Here is a 13,127-nt window from a genome sequence, read left to right as displayed (position 1 = left end):
GATTCTAGAGATGTGTAACCTGGATAAGAATTAGTAACAGGAGCACATGGAATATCAGTACGTATGCTAAAGGAATGCTCCGCAAAATTGGTTAGGTCCCTAATATGTTTGTATAATTTTTAGTGTCAGCTCGCTCAGGAAAAACACTACAGGAATGGAAAGAATATATGATAATCCCATTTCACGAGGGTGATGCAAAGACTCGTATATACTTGTATAGATCTGCCAGCATCTCTGGAATGGTTATAAAGATTTCAGAGAAGTTGATACAGAAATGAATCGACAAAGTATACTTTGCAAGAAACAGCATGGGTTTAACTAAAGGAAGATCAAGTCTGAGCAATCTGCGCTTATTTTATTATAATTTTACGGATGAGTTAGATTACATAAAGGGAATGTATACACTATGATACTGTTGGACTTTGCTTTGCTTTTAATAGGATATCAGAGAAAGGCTATCTTCATACTGGAGAATATGGAATTGGAATATAGCTGCTGACGTGGATAAATCGGCGACTTAAGGACAGGTATCAGGAAGTGGTATATGGAGGGCTGTGAATCTGCCAAACTTAAGGTGACCACTGGTATTCCCCAGGAGTCAATGATGGTCCAGTACTTGGTCCATCATTGTTTAATCTATATATTAATTTTACTGGGAAGGGCTTGACAGAAGATGTTCAACTGTTTGCTGCTGATGCAAAGATAGGCAAGGCAATCAGGGATGCTACTAATGTACAGCGTTCACAGAGCGGGTTGAATAGGCTGGAAGCGTGGGCATATGATAATGGCTATCAGTTTAATGTTATTAAGTGTAAAGTTTATGCACTTTGGCATATTATATAGGTTGGATTATAATTGAAAAAACTGGTGTTGCCAGTTTTTTCAATCTTGGAGTTATGATTGATAGGAATTTGAAGTTCAAAGGTAACATTGCAAAATTGCAAACAGAACGCAGAGGGTAATGTGTGATGTTGACACAAACACTGCCATGTAAGGAGAAGGAAGCCATTTTTGTTTCTTTCCACGACCTGATAAGACTGAACCTGGACTACTGTGCGCAGATTTGGTCTCTGAGTTCCTAGGAGATAAAGAAGCTTGGAAAGGCTGTAAAGAAGAGTTACAAATATGATATCTCACTTATGAAATGTAATTCTGTACGAGCCCTGCCCAGGAGTCCGTGTTAGTGCTGTTAATAAAAGGTTTCACTAGCCTGACAGCTGTTTCAGACTGCTTGGTTCTCATAAAAAGTTTAATTTACGCAACGACCTAGACTTCACTTATGTAAAATAGAACTCTCTGACATTGAATTGCTTTGGTATTGAATGAGGGTTCTTTTACTCTCAAGGTTTCTGCCTGCTCTCCGACTAGTTCCAAACAGCCATCAGGCCTTTGAAAACGTGAAACTTTTATCAAAAGCACTAACACGAACTAGCACTAATAAAAAAATAATAATAATAATAAAAAAACGACTATAAGGATGCCTGGGTAGCACTCGTTTCTTTTAAGTAGTGAACGCTAAGGCAATTCCAACGAAGACGATTGTATTCTCATATGTCCGGTTAATTTTTTGAATCTTTCGAATGTTTTTTTTTAACAATGAAATAAGGATAGATCATCAATATCCCCTATTTATACAGTATAATCTGATTTCCTAAAAACGGCCGCTATTCCTTTATTTAAAAGGGCTATCAGTAAGACCAATGAAAATCGTTATCGTCTGATAATAACCAAGTTAAAACTGCCCAGAGTTGCCAAACATCCTTCACTTAGGAGATAGTACCTAAACAAGGGAATGAACTATCAAGCTGTGAGTTACAGGACCATTAGCAGTATTTAGAAATGTCAATCAAGAAGGCAATTAATCTGAAATCATTATTAAGATTTTTGAAACCAAAACTTAATTTAGCATTTTGGTATGATTTCGTTCATTAGTTCTGAATAATAAAGACCGGATAATCGTGAAAAAATATTTGTCTCTGCCAGGTTCATGACGTTTGTCTTGCAAGAATTTTCCAGTCAAGTCTCCGTAGTACATAAGGAGAGTTACATAAGAAAACGTTCTTTAAGAATAAGAAATGTTCTTTATTTTCAAAAATTGGTAAAATGAAGATAAATAGGGAAAAGGGAGAAGATCAAGTAACTTCTATTATTTTTGATTATTCTGTTTATTAAACTGTAAGATTTATTGTTAATGTTAGAAGCTAGTTGATATTAAAATTGCTGCCGAATTTGCTTCCAGGATTCTATTTAATAAATGGATTTTAAATTATTCTTGATTTTAAGGTGCAGAGGTAGCGAAGACCCTGCAAGTCGAAGAAAGGATTGATCACTCCAGCATCATCTTACTGCCCTAAGAAATCAGTAACAAAGAAAAATAATTGCTTTGGAGTGTGCTGTGTGCCGTGACTAGATATAAAAATATATCTGCTGTGAATATTAGGCTAAATAAATTAGCCGTGATGGACGTTTGGCGCCAGACGTGAGAAAAGTTTCGCTGTTTGTACCCACTCCCCGCAGAGATAGGTGACAATAAATCTACGGTACAAAAGGTTAAGCCACTGTAGTCACACAGAGGACTATGACACCTGTCTGTATTCTCGATGTTGAAATGCCAGAAGCAGGAATGCTCGGTATAATGTATATTTCAGAAGGTCAAATATCAGCGAAGGTGTATATATTTGTCTGAAACCGGGAGAGGAGTCTTCAGGTGGGAATCAGGGCAATAGCACGTGCACGTTTCGTGTAGAGAACTTCTCCGGCGTTATGAATTTAGGTTGCTTTATCACACTTTCACACCAGGCTTTCCCCCAAGGAACGACAGGGGGAGGGGATGTTGTGATGGTTGACGTGATTCTGATAACTAAAGAGCAGTGGGCGATGGAGTATATGCACCCATTATAACCGAAGACTCCAATAAATTTTCATAATGGGTACCGTTGTCTAAACAACTCACACAAGTACTAATCTCGCGAAATGTTGTTCCCCGATGATCATCGCTTGGACTAGCGAAACAATTTATCATGGAGATTACGTCATCAAGGAGTGGAATCATGTTAGAACGCGGAAATATTAATAAAAGTGGAAGAGTCCAGTGAACCCACATGACTACCTCCTACAGTTAACTTCGAAATTAAGAGTATGTTTGTTGATAACAGCTGATTTCATGGGTGATTAATTAGAATTTTATAAAACTGTCAAAGGAGAGTGCTTTTAAATATCAAGACGTATCACGGCGATAGAAAAACAGTGAACGGAATGACTGGTGGCATATTACAGAAAAATAAAAATCACTGTCCGTTATAATAACACAGGATATTTCATAAAGACGGGCTGATTACAAATGTTTGAATAACATTCGACAACGAATAAATCCTAATTTTTTCAAGTTACAAACAAAATACTAATTTCCAAGTTACAAGGACTCAAACAAGACAAATATTCACACTCCTGCCAGTTTTCACATTCACTGACGAGATGATGTTGCGAATGGGATGCTTCAGCTCATTAAGTATTCTTCGTAGTGGTGAGATGTAAACGCAGTCGTTGACAATATCATTACATGATGTAGTCTAGTGTGGGAAAGACCAGAAGATCTTGTAGGCCATGGAAGTGGCTCTTTTTCTTGACGACGTTGCCTGAGCAGTGGATGCGGTGTCTATTTGTGCTAAAGGTAGAATTATCAGTTAGAGGGGAAAACTTGCTTTTTTCCTCTTGTTCGGGTTTATCATCTCAGAAATCATGCAAGCTGGACAGAAGAGCACATGCAATTAATAGACACTTGCCGTACAGCATTAGACGCTTCAGCTGTAATTCCACAACTGCCTTAAAACTGAAGTAGCACAAGAGATAAGATATAGGCATTTTGTAATCATCCAGGTCTTTATGAAACATTTTCTACATAGTTTTGTCTTGAAATAATTTTTTCATGATATTTATTAATGAAAAGAAAGTATGAGGTACTTACTGAAAAGCGTTTTTTTACATCCAGTATATGTTTAGAAAATTCATGAAACGGAGACCAAATAAGAATTTTAATCATTTTATCCTTCTCCTTAAACGATCCTTCTCCTGTTAAACGATATTTGAAATGCACTTACGCTTCACTTTCTCCCATAGCAGTCTTATGGTTTCTTTTCGTCGAGCTGCAAATCCGATTCATGCAGAGCTTGAGTCAAGAGCTGCAGATAGAAGACCGAAATCAGTTAATGGACATTAATAAGCAGTTAATTCAAATACAGATTATGTACTCAAACACATAAGTAGAACATGGACACTTTTCAGGTATTTTTAGTTTAATAACTTGAATATGTTCTGGAGATCAAGGTTTTTTTTTTTAATGGATAGGTTGACTTGGAGACTTAGTTTCAAACCCGATATCTTTTCAAGAAATTATAAACTTACATCTCTCCAATCAACTCGCTAACTTACTCACTTATTAAAGGGAAAAAAAAGAAACGTGATGGTTGAAAAGTTCAGAGTCTGATTATTTATGTATTTAAACCCAGACTGGGCAGTTTCCAGTTATCCATACTAATAAGGGTTGAACACTTCAAATTTAATTGTACGGAAGATTCATCGGGTGAAGATTAGACATAAGAAAAGCGAGAGCGAGTAATACAAGATGAACTGTTAACTACTCCATTTCTCTCGTCAGAGAGAAAAATATTAGGAACTATCAAGGTGACAGAAAAACAGTGAACGGAATGGCTGAGGGTATATCACAGGGGAAAAATCCTCCAATTTAAACTGTTGCTGAAGCAGAAATTATGCTTGCATAATTTTTTCAATGACAGACTATAAAAGTATACTTGCCACCGCCTTCAAACTACTATAATTTTTTTTTTTTTTTCTTCTTGCACTCCTCCTTCATGGCCATGGCGTGCACGGATAACTCGCTCAAGAGTAATCCAGAATTTGCAGTAATTCTTCATTACTTCTCAATGAAAAATAATAAAAATAGGGTAAAAAAAATTCAATTAAAAACAAAAATATATTCGATATATTAAAATAAAATAAATGCCTTAGTCTACCCAAGTTAATAATGTCTTGTGTATTTGGTCCAGTGAATTCCCCCTAAGGTTATAAACCTATAATATATTAATACCAGAGGTGGGCTAATTTTTTTTTTACTTTTAATTACGTATTTAAAAATATGACTATTATAACAACATTTAAATATTTAAACAAATATTTCTACATTGCCCAGAAACTTTACTCTAGACATCATACGTGACTTCGGGTCTCCAATAAGTGTGGACGTGATCTTATACCGGGGGGTGAAATCATCAACCACCTGGAAACATTCACAGACATTCATGTTCACATCAAGGATTCGAATCCACAACCTTTCGGTTGGAGAGGGGGGGGGGGTACGTTAACTGGTGGGTCAACCTGGCAGGCAAAGGTTCACATTTAAATGTTCTAAACCATTGCATACATCTGCAAAGAAATAATGCCAATAAAAAGGAATGCGCATCATCTTTGGTTATAACCAAAACTTTCGTTTCTGGAGTAACTCACATCTGCTGCCGACTTACGCAGTTTCTTTCTAAGTTTTTATTTTTATTTTTTCCTTTTAATTGTTCGCAATTCATAACTAAAAGTAACGTATTCGATGTTGCTTCATTTCCGATTCGGTACTCACGAATTTCTCGGTTCCGTATCGATATCGGATATAACTTGATTTTGAAAGCCAGATCTTTCCAATAAAATCGCATCCTCTATGACTTATGTATACGGAAAGTACTTAGTAACAGACGAATAATACATTTGATAAAGTAAACACAAAAATGCTGTATCAAATAATAATATTAATTTGATTTTTTATTTTATTTTTAGAAATGAATTCTAAGATGATAATAATAAGATTGTAAGAAGTGATGAATCAATGTCTTTGGAGAGTGTTGACTTGCAAACATTTTTGAAATTATCGAAATATACCAAGATTAGTACTGGTAATCCAAAGATATTCTCTTAAATTGTGACGACTGCTGGCATGAATTCTGAAATGGGAACTGAAAGTAAAAACAAGTTAAAGAAACTTGCAATTACAAATACCAGTCACAACAGATGCAGTAAGCTCCGTACCAATCATATTAACCTTAACTTGAATCAGGTATTTGACTCCTAGCTTGTGCTCTGACACCTATGCAGGTCATGACCGCTCGTTAATGACGACGCCTTCAACAATTCACTTAAAAAAAAATAGCAACCCTTTATTACAGCGATAACAAACTACTTTATATATATTTTTAACACATCTATTCAGGTTCAATTTTAAAGAATTTAAAAAGACACCTTTCTAACACTCATGAAATGCTACTTTGTCTGATTCGATACTCTCGTACCTTCATCATTGTTAACAATTTTTTTTCTTTCTTTTTGTTTCATTTATTATTAGAGCTTCACCAACAGATCGCAGCCCAAGAAATACAGAAAATTAGTTATTATAGCGTGTGTTCACAATCGCGTCTTTCTACACAGAAGATTTTTTTTTTCCCGATCAGTTTGCCACGTGTCGTCCTTGAACTTGGGGAGTGCTGAATGTCCTAGTGACCTTCCGTCGCTAACCAGTAATCTGTGCTGTTGTGTATTTGTTTCAGTGCATACAATTATTTCATCGTATCAAGGAATGTGCAAGGTGTTGAGATGAAGGGAAAACTTAAAGAGTTACGGGAAAATATCTTTCTTTATTATTATTATTTTCAAATTTAGATCTCTCGTGTCAAATCGACATTTTTGTAACATCGGATTTTTAAGTCGATTGAGGATTAGTTAGCTTCTAATCCTCAGCTCACCCACAGAACTAATGTGCAGAGTATGTTTATAAAGTTTATATCCTTTCGTAGACGAGACTCAAATATCAAACAGAAAACAATACTACAAATTGTAAAACCATACACACACACCCCTTAAAGGGATATTCAAAATACTACAATAAGCTTACATTATTAGTAAGCTCCTATCGAAATATTCCTCCGAATCAGTCTTATCTCTTAGTGCTGATATCTTGTAAGGTCTTATATTTTTTATCAGTCTTCTGAACTTTTTACTGAATCAGTTCGCCTAGATTTCGGTCTTCCTCTGGGTCTTTTCCCGACATCAGACACCTGCTTTGCTAATCTTTCTTTTCCCATTCTGCTTAAGTGGACATAATACCTTAGAATAGTTCTGCTCTGGCCCCCTAATTTTTGCCAGAACTCTCATATTTGTGCACTCCAATCTCGATCAACTGCTCTGTTTCCAACACAGATCTAAATTAAAAGTGGTTTGAAGTCCATCATCTTGTATACACTTCGTTTAGTGTTTTGACTAACTTCTCTCTTATTCCATATTAATTTATTCTTTGGACACCTACTATATTAGTAGGTGTCCAAAAACCTACTATATTAGTAGGGGACACCTACTATATTAGTAGGTGTCACCTACTATGTTTATTCCATTTATCAATTTATTCACTATAAATTTTTCATGAATATCTGAAATATTTTGCTTGTTCTGGAGATTTCCCTTCAAGATGTAGGTCTTAAATAAATCCCAGTCATGTACTGGATTTATTTAATATTATAACATCATTCGTATTAACTAAAGAGCCCAAGAAAAACACGTACGGTTTTGATGTCTGGTTTCATGCCACGTTTTTCATAATATAATCCGCAAGGAGTATGAATAACAGTGGAGATAGTGTGCACCTTATCTTACATAATTTTTATCAAACCACATTCTTATTCATCATTTAATTATAACTGCTGACTTTCAGCTTAAATATAGACTATGAATTGCTCTTTATAATGACCCGCTTTCTCTCCACCGATTCTTCTTCATGTGGCAGCGGATTTGCGTATCTCTATGATTGATTCTGATAACTATACTGGCGATAGCACTGCTACCAGCAGGGTCTCCCAGGCTGGAGTGGTTAAAGGGGAGAGAGATCAGACGACTAAGATTTTCCCCAGTTCTCCAAGTTTGGAGGCTGAGTATGGAGCGGATAACCCATCAATCAAAAGACCTACTAGTTATGAAACAAGCATCAAGTATGCTTCACTGGATGGAATTAAATGGATATCTGCCCCAAGCTTTGGAATAAAGGGTTATGAATAGGTTTATGGAACGTGAGAGATTTATATAGAGCTGAAACATCTCAGGAACTCACACATGACTGAAATGGATATATAACGATACAAGACGGCCAGAGAAGCTAATACGACGAAAGATAACCTTTTATTTAAAGCTGAAACAACTGGGATAAGTATGAACATTGCACAATTTCAATATCAGGACAATATTATGCTCATCTGTGACTGACTGAATTGAAGCTTATAATGAAAGAATAAACATTTTGCGTACAAGACAAATGCTTCGCGATATCTTTTGTTACTGTACATACACCTATAAAAGTTGCAGAAGAGAAAATAAATCCTGAATTCTAAAAAAAAACTCGAAGTTATACTCAAAAAAAAAAAACAAACGGAAAATCGATATAATCATCCTATTAGAAGATCTGAATGCAAAAACCGGAATGGAAGAAATATATAAAAGAATTATTGGAAGCCAAAGTATTCATGAAGAAAAATATTAATGGAGAAAGCCTGATTAGTTTGGCTGCATAGGGAAATTTAATATTAAGTAGTATTATGTTTTTGAGAGAGCTTATACATAAACAAACATGGAAGTTTCCTAATGGATATACATTTAAACAAATAAGATCATGACATAATCGATAAAAGACACAGACATATAAACATTCAAAGTTTGAGGAGCTGAGTGTGATGTGATCATTTTCTAATTAGAGCTATTTTAGGATCAAAACAGACAGCAAATAGTTTTCAGCAAGTAGGAATCAACTGAGATAAAATATTAGAAAAAAAACGGATAAAACAGAGAGAAGAAAATATGAGAATGACTTAAAAATTGAAAAATAATCAACTAAAAGGGAGCACAAATATTGAAAGCTTCTGGAGTCATATGAAGGATAGATAAAAGTAGGAGAATAAAACTTAATTGGAATTTAAATGAAATTACAACGAGAAATGGTTTAATCACGAATGTGAACTGGCAGTAAGGAAAAATAAAAAATGCAACTAATTGGCTTAATAATCTATTTGTGTTCACGCTGCTTGCAGATACAAAGAGAGCAGAAAGGGAGCCATTAAAATAATCAGACAACAACAAAAATTGTTTACAGATTGAAAAATACGGAAATAATTTAGGTTAAATAACGACAAAAATTCTTCCACGAAATTAGAAACTCAAAACAATAATCACCACCAGCAATACACAAACATTAGTTAATAAAATATGAAATAGCAAACATATGGAGAGAGGAATTTAATGAACTTCTAAACTACAATGAATAAGCTGAGACTTTTAAATTGAACACACAAGACATATTTAAAACTTCACTAGACAAAGTAAAAGAAGAAAGCATGAAACAACCCAGAAAAGATAAAGCACCAACTAGCGATGGAACTGTAACCAAACTCATAAAATATGGTAGCAGCGAATTAACTACAAAAATACATGAACTGATAAACTTGATATGTGAAATCAGAATTACTCTCAAATTGGAAAGAATTACATTATACTAATCTATCTATCTATCTATATATATATATATATATATATATATATATATATATATATAGATAGATATATAAAGAAACAAACATGAATGTGAAAAATACAAGTGGGATAACGCTTCTGTCCATATGTTACAAACTTGTATCTATAGTATACTAAAAATATTAAGGAATCTTGCTATATGCTGAAGAAAACGTAGGCGAATACCAAGCAGGATTCAGTGTAAAAAAATCTGGTCCACAGTTAACCAGATTTTTACACTAAGAAAATTTTAGAGATAAAAGGAATATAATCAGCCTGTCTATATTCTAGATTTTAAAAAAGCACATGCCAGCATTCACTGAGAAGACCTCTGGGTAGTATAGAGTGGCTCATAAGTCAAAGGGATTTAATATTTAATAACATCATCATCTTTTATTTACCTTAAGTTTTACATAAAGCAAACAAAGAGACAAGGGGGTCAATGAGTAAAATTTACAAGTGACCTGGTTACTTCTCGCCATAGAGTCCTATTTTGTGCACGTATGTAAATGTCCTTGACAGTTAGCGGATTGTTGGGAGATATGATATGATATGACTAATATATTGATAAAACTGTTGTCTAGGTCTTCCCTTCCTCTTTTGCCAATGAGAGAATCATAAAAGAGGAGCGCCTCATGATAAGGAGCAATCGGGTGTCTCAGCTGATTTCCAATCCAGTCCAATTGGGAGTGTTGTGTGATCAATAGTAGAGGAATTTGATTGGTTTCCAAGCAGACAAGAGAGGATTTCCATATGGGGTCATAGTACCAAAGACTGCTAATGACTTTTGTTTTCGGACATTTGTATCGTATTCAGTGTCCATAATATAAGAGCCAACATATTTGAAGGTATGTACATTTTCGATTTTGGAGTTAAGGTGATATAAGGAACCGTCGGCCAAAATGGGTAGAACTTTAGTTTTGGAAAAATTAACTTTTAATCCCACCATGTTGACGAGGATAATAAGTTCGTCCAGATGCCGTTGAGCTGTGTTGTAATCTGGATCAAGTAAAACGACATCATCTGCGTAGATGAGTTCTTGCAACTTGACACTTTATTGATTGAAGTGCAATTCAATGCCAAAATGCGAGTTAGTTTATTGAAAGATATAATCCAAGGCTATTATAAAGAGAAAGGAAGCGAGAACGTCCCATTGGAAGACTCCTGTAGATAGGGATTGGGTCAGTTAACATTCCATTGACTAGGACTTGTGCTTCAAACTCTTTGTAGGGAGCCCGTATTGCCTTAATGATTTTGTCTGGTATGCCATAATGGGACAGAATTTCAAAAAGTTTGGATCTGTTAATACTGTCAAAAGCTTTGATAAAGTTGATGAAGATAAGAACGACAGGTAGCTGTTTGTTCCTGGAACCTTCTATTAGTCTTCTAATACAATGGATTTATTCTATAGTACTTCTTCCCCTGAGGAATCCCGCTTGGCTTTTTTGAGGAGGGGAGTGATGGTTGGTTGAATCCTGTTTAATAATATTCTATTGTAAACACTTTTAAAGCGGTGGAGATAAGGCTAATTCCTCTGTAGTTTGTCATTTTGGTCTGGGAACCTTTCTTTAGGATGGGAAGGATGTATCCCCTGGTTCAATCTGCTGGAGCAATTCCAGTGTTTAGTACAATGTTACAAATGTTCAAAAGTAATGCGTTTAGCGTATTTGCCTCCATAGATGATGGTTTCAGGAGCAATAGTGTCAGGTCCTGGAACTTTGTTTGGTTTTAGTTGTCCTATAGCACTTCTTAGTTCACCTAGAGTGAAGTTAGTTGTGTGTATCCCTAGTAAAGGGTGATTTATATATGAAGCGGTATAGGTGGGAGAGGTATGAACCGCGTGGTCAGCATTTAATAATATAATCCATGAAAATATGCTCTCCATTCCGTGAGAAGTTCCGCTGTGGTTTGGAAGGCTTCTCCATTTTCCCCGACCACTCTATTAACGTTTTTTGGTTGTGGCTTTTTTACGCAGTTGGTTGACTTTTTGAAAAATTTTTTTTTTTTTTTTTTTTTTTTTTTTTGATTTTCTGCACGGTTGGCTCTTTCCAAATCGAGACATATGGCGTTTACAAATGGGTTCACGGTCAGCTTTAAAGTGACTGGTGATAACAAAGTTTAATAGGTATGTGTCAGGTTTAGAATTGTATTGACAGATATGTTGTTTGACGATCTTATTTCTCGTGTGTCGGAGCTCTACTGTCGAGGGGCTGACCCAGTCGGTTTTCTGCGGTCTTGGTCTATTGTCCAGCAGTTTCTGGGCACAGTATTGAATAGTTTCATGAAGTATGAGGGAATCGATCTGAGTACATTCCAAATTTCGTTGTTCTATTTCCTTTGCTATTTGTTCCTGAAATATACAGGCTATTGATGGATTAAGGTGCTGCTAATTGTAAGGATGTTTTCCTAATTTTCTCGAATTTGTGGACAGAAGAGTTAGTTTTATATGAGCACTAAGGATTCTGTGATCGGATCTCAGTTCTACTGTACAATACGCTAGACAGTTTTTAATGGAACGAATCCATTTACTAATATGTGATCTATCTGTGCTTTGGTTCTTGCTGGGTATTTCCCGGTCCAGACTCTTCCTTCCCTATGAGGAAATCTTGATTGAATAGTAATGAGCATTGCTCATAACTAATAAAAATCTCCTGGTTCTGTATTTCATTATAATAAAGCAAAGGAATACAAATAATTAATAAAAAAAGTTATTAAACGTTTCTGTATGCTATTCACTAAAGTAGATTTGCTTGAATGATAAATACCTGGTTTTAACTCGTATACAGGAAAACTTCGCTTAACAAGATTAATTAATCCATCAATTAATGTGCCCTAAGTGAATTCGCGTTAAGCGAATACAACAAATAATAGGAATAATTATAATTCATCCATCAGTTAGTGCAAAAAAATTTACAGTATAAGCTATATTAGGGGATAAAATTAAAGTTAATAAAAATCAATTCCTTAAATTTTTATTTAACGTCTAAACTGGCTATCGCTTTATCAAGATTTCGGTGGACTTTAAAGCTTCGTTCCATATTAGGATCAGCGTCAAACAAAATTTTCTTAGCATATTCGATGTGATCGAAAATTAGCTCAAGTTCTTTTGAAGTTAGCTTAGTTGTAACATTCTCTTCTTGTTCGCACTCCATATCTTCTTCTTCATATGCACGCTGTTCTTCTAGTTGAAGGAAATCAACTAGAAGAACATTGCTCTCTCTCTCTTAACTGTTCTGAATGGGAATCGAGCAAGTTTCTCACATCTTCATTATCTAGTTCATTAAATCTAAGTTCTTTTCCAGTTGTGCTGATTTCTTCAATAATGTTAGATCTTGGATTTTGCGCACGATAAACTAAGATAGGCTTGAATTTAAAGTCGCCTTCTGCATTGCCTCCTAATAAAAGCATAAGACGATCTTTAGATACTTGTATCCTGGTTGAGATGCTTCAGTTTTAGCTAGGAAAGTTTTTGTTGGCATACTCTTCCAAAACAGACCAATTTCGTCGACGTTGAATATTTGCAGATC

At 35.2% G+C, this 13,127-nt stretch overlaps 1 long non-coding RNA gene across 3 annotated transcripts in view; it reads right to left on the bottom strand.

Annotated features, from left to right (window-relative positions):
* The window catches only part of LOC150104384 (uncharacterized), a 756,755-nt gene that overhangs the window by 122,829 nt on the left and 620,799 nt on the right, over positions 1-13,127 (bottom strand). For all 3 annotated transcript variants that reach the window (XR_016548697.1, XR_016548696.1, XR_016548698.1), the window contains one exon: positions 4,098-4,178. This is a non-coding gene — a long non-coding RNA (uncharacterized LOC150104384). The remainder of the gene's footprint in view (positions 1-4,097; positions 4,179-13,127) is intronic.

Source organism: Typopeltis vanoorti, chromosome 8, assembly GCF_054136105.1.
Source record: "Typopeltis vanoorti isolate ZY-2024b chromosome 8, IOZ_Tvanoo_1.0, whole genome shotgun sequence".
NCBI classification, from domain to species: domain Eukaryota; kingdom Metazoa; phylum Arthropoda; class Arachnida; order Uropygi; family Thelyphonidae; genus Typopeltis; species Typopeltis vanoorti.
The sequence above is the reverse complement of the archived record's forward strand: the minus strand, read 5'-3'. Positions and strand labels throughout refer to the sequence as shown.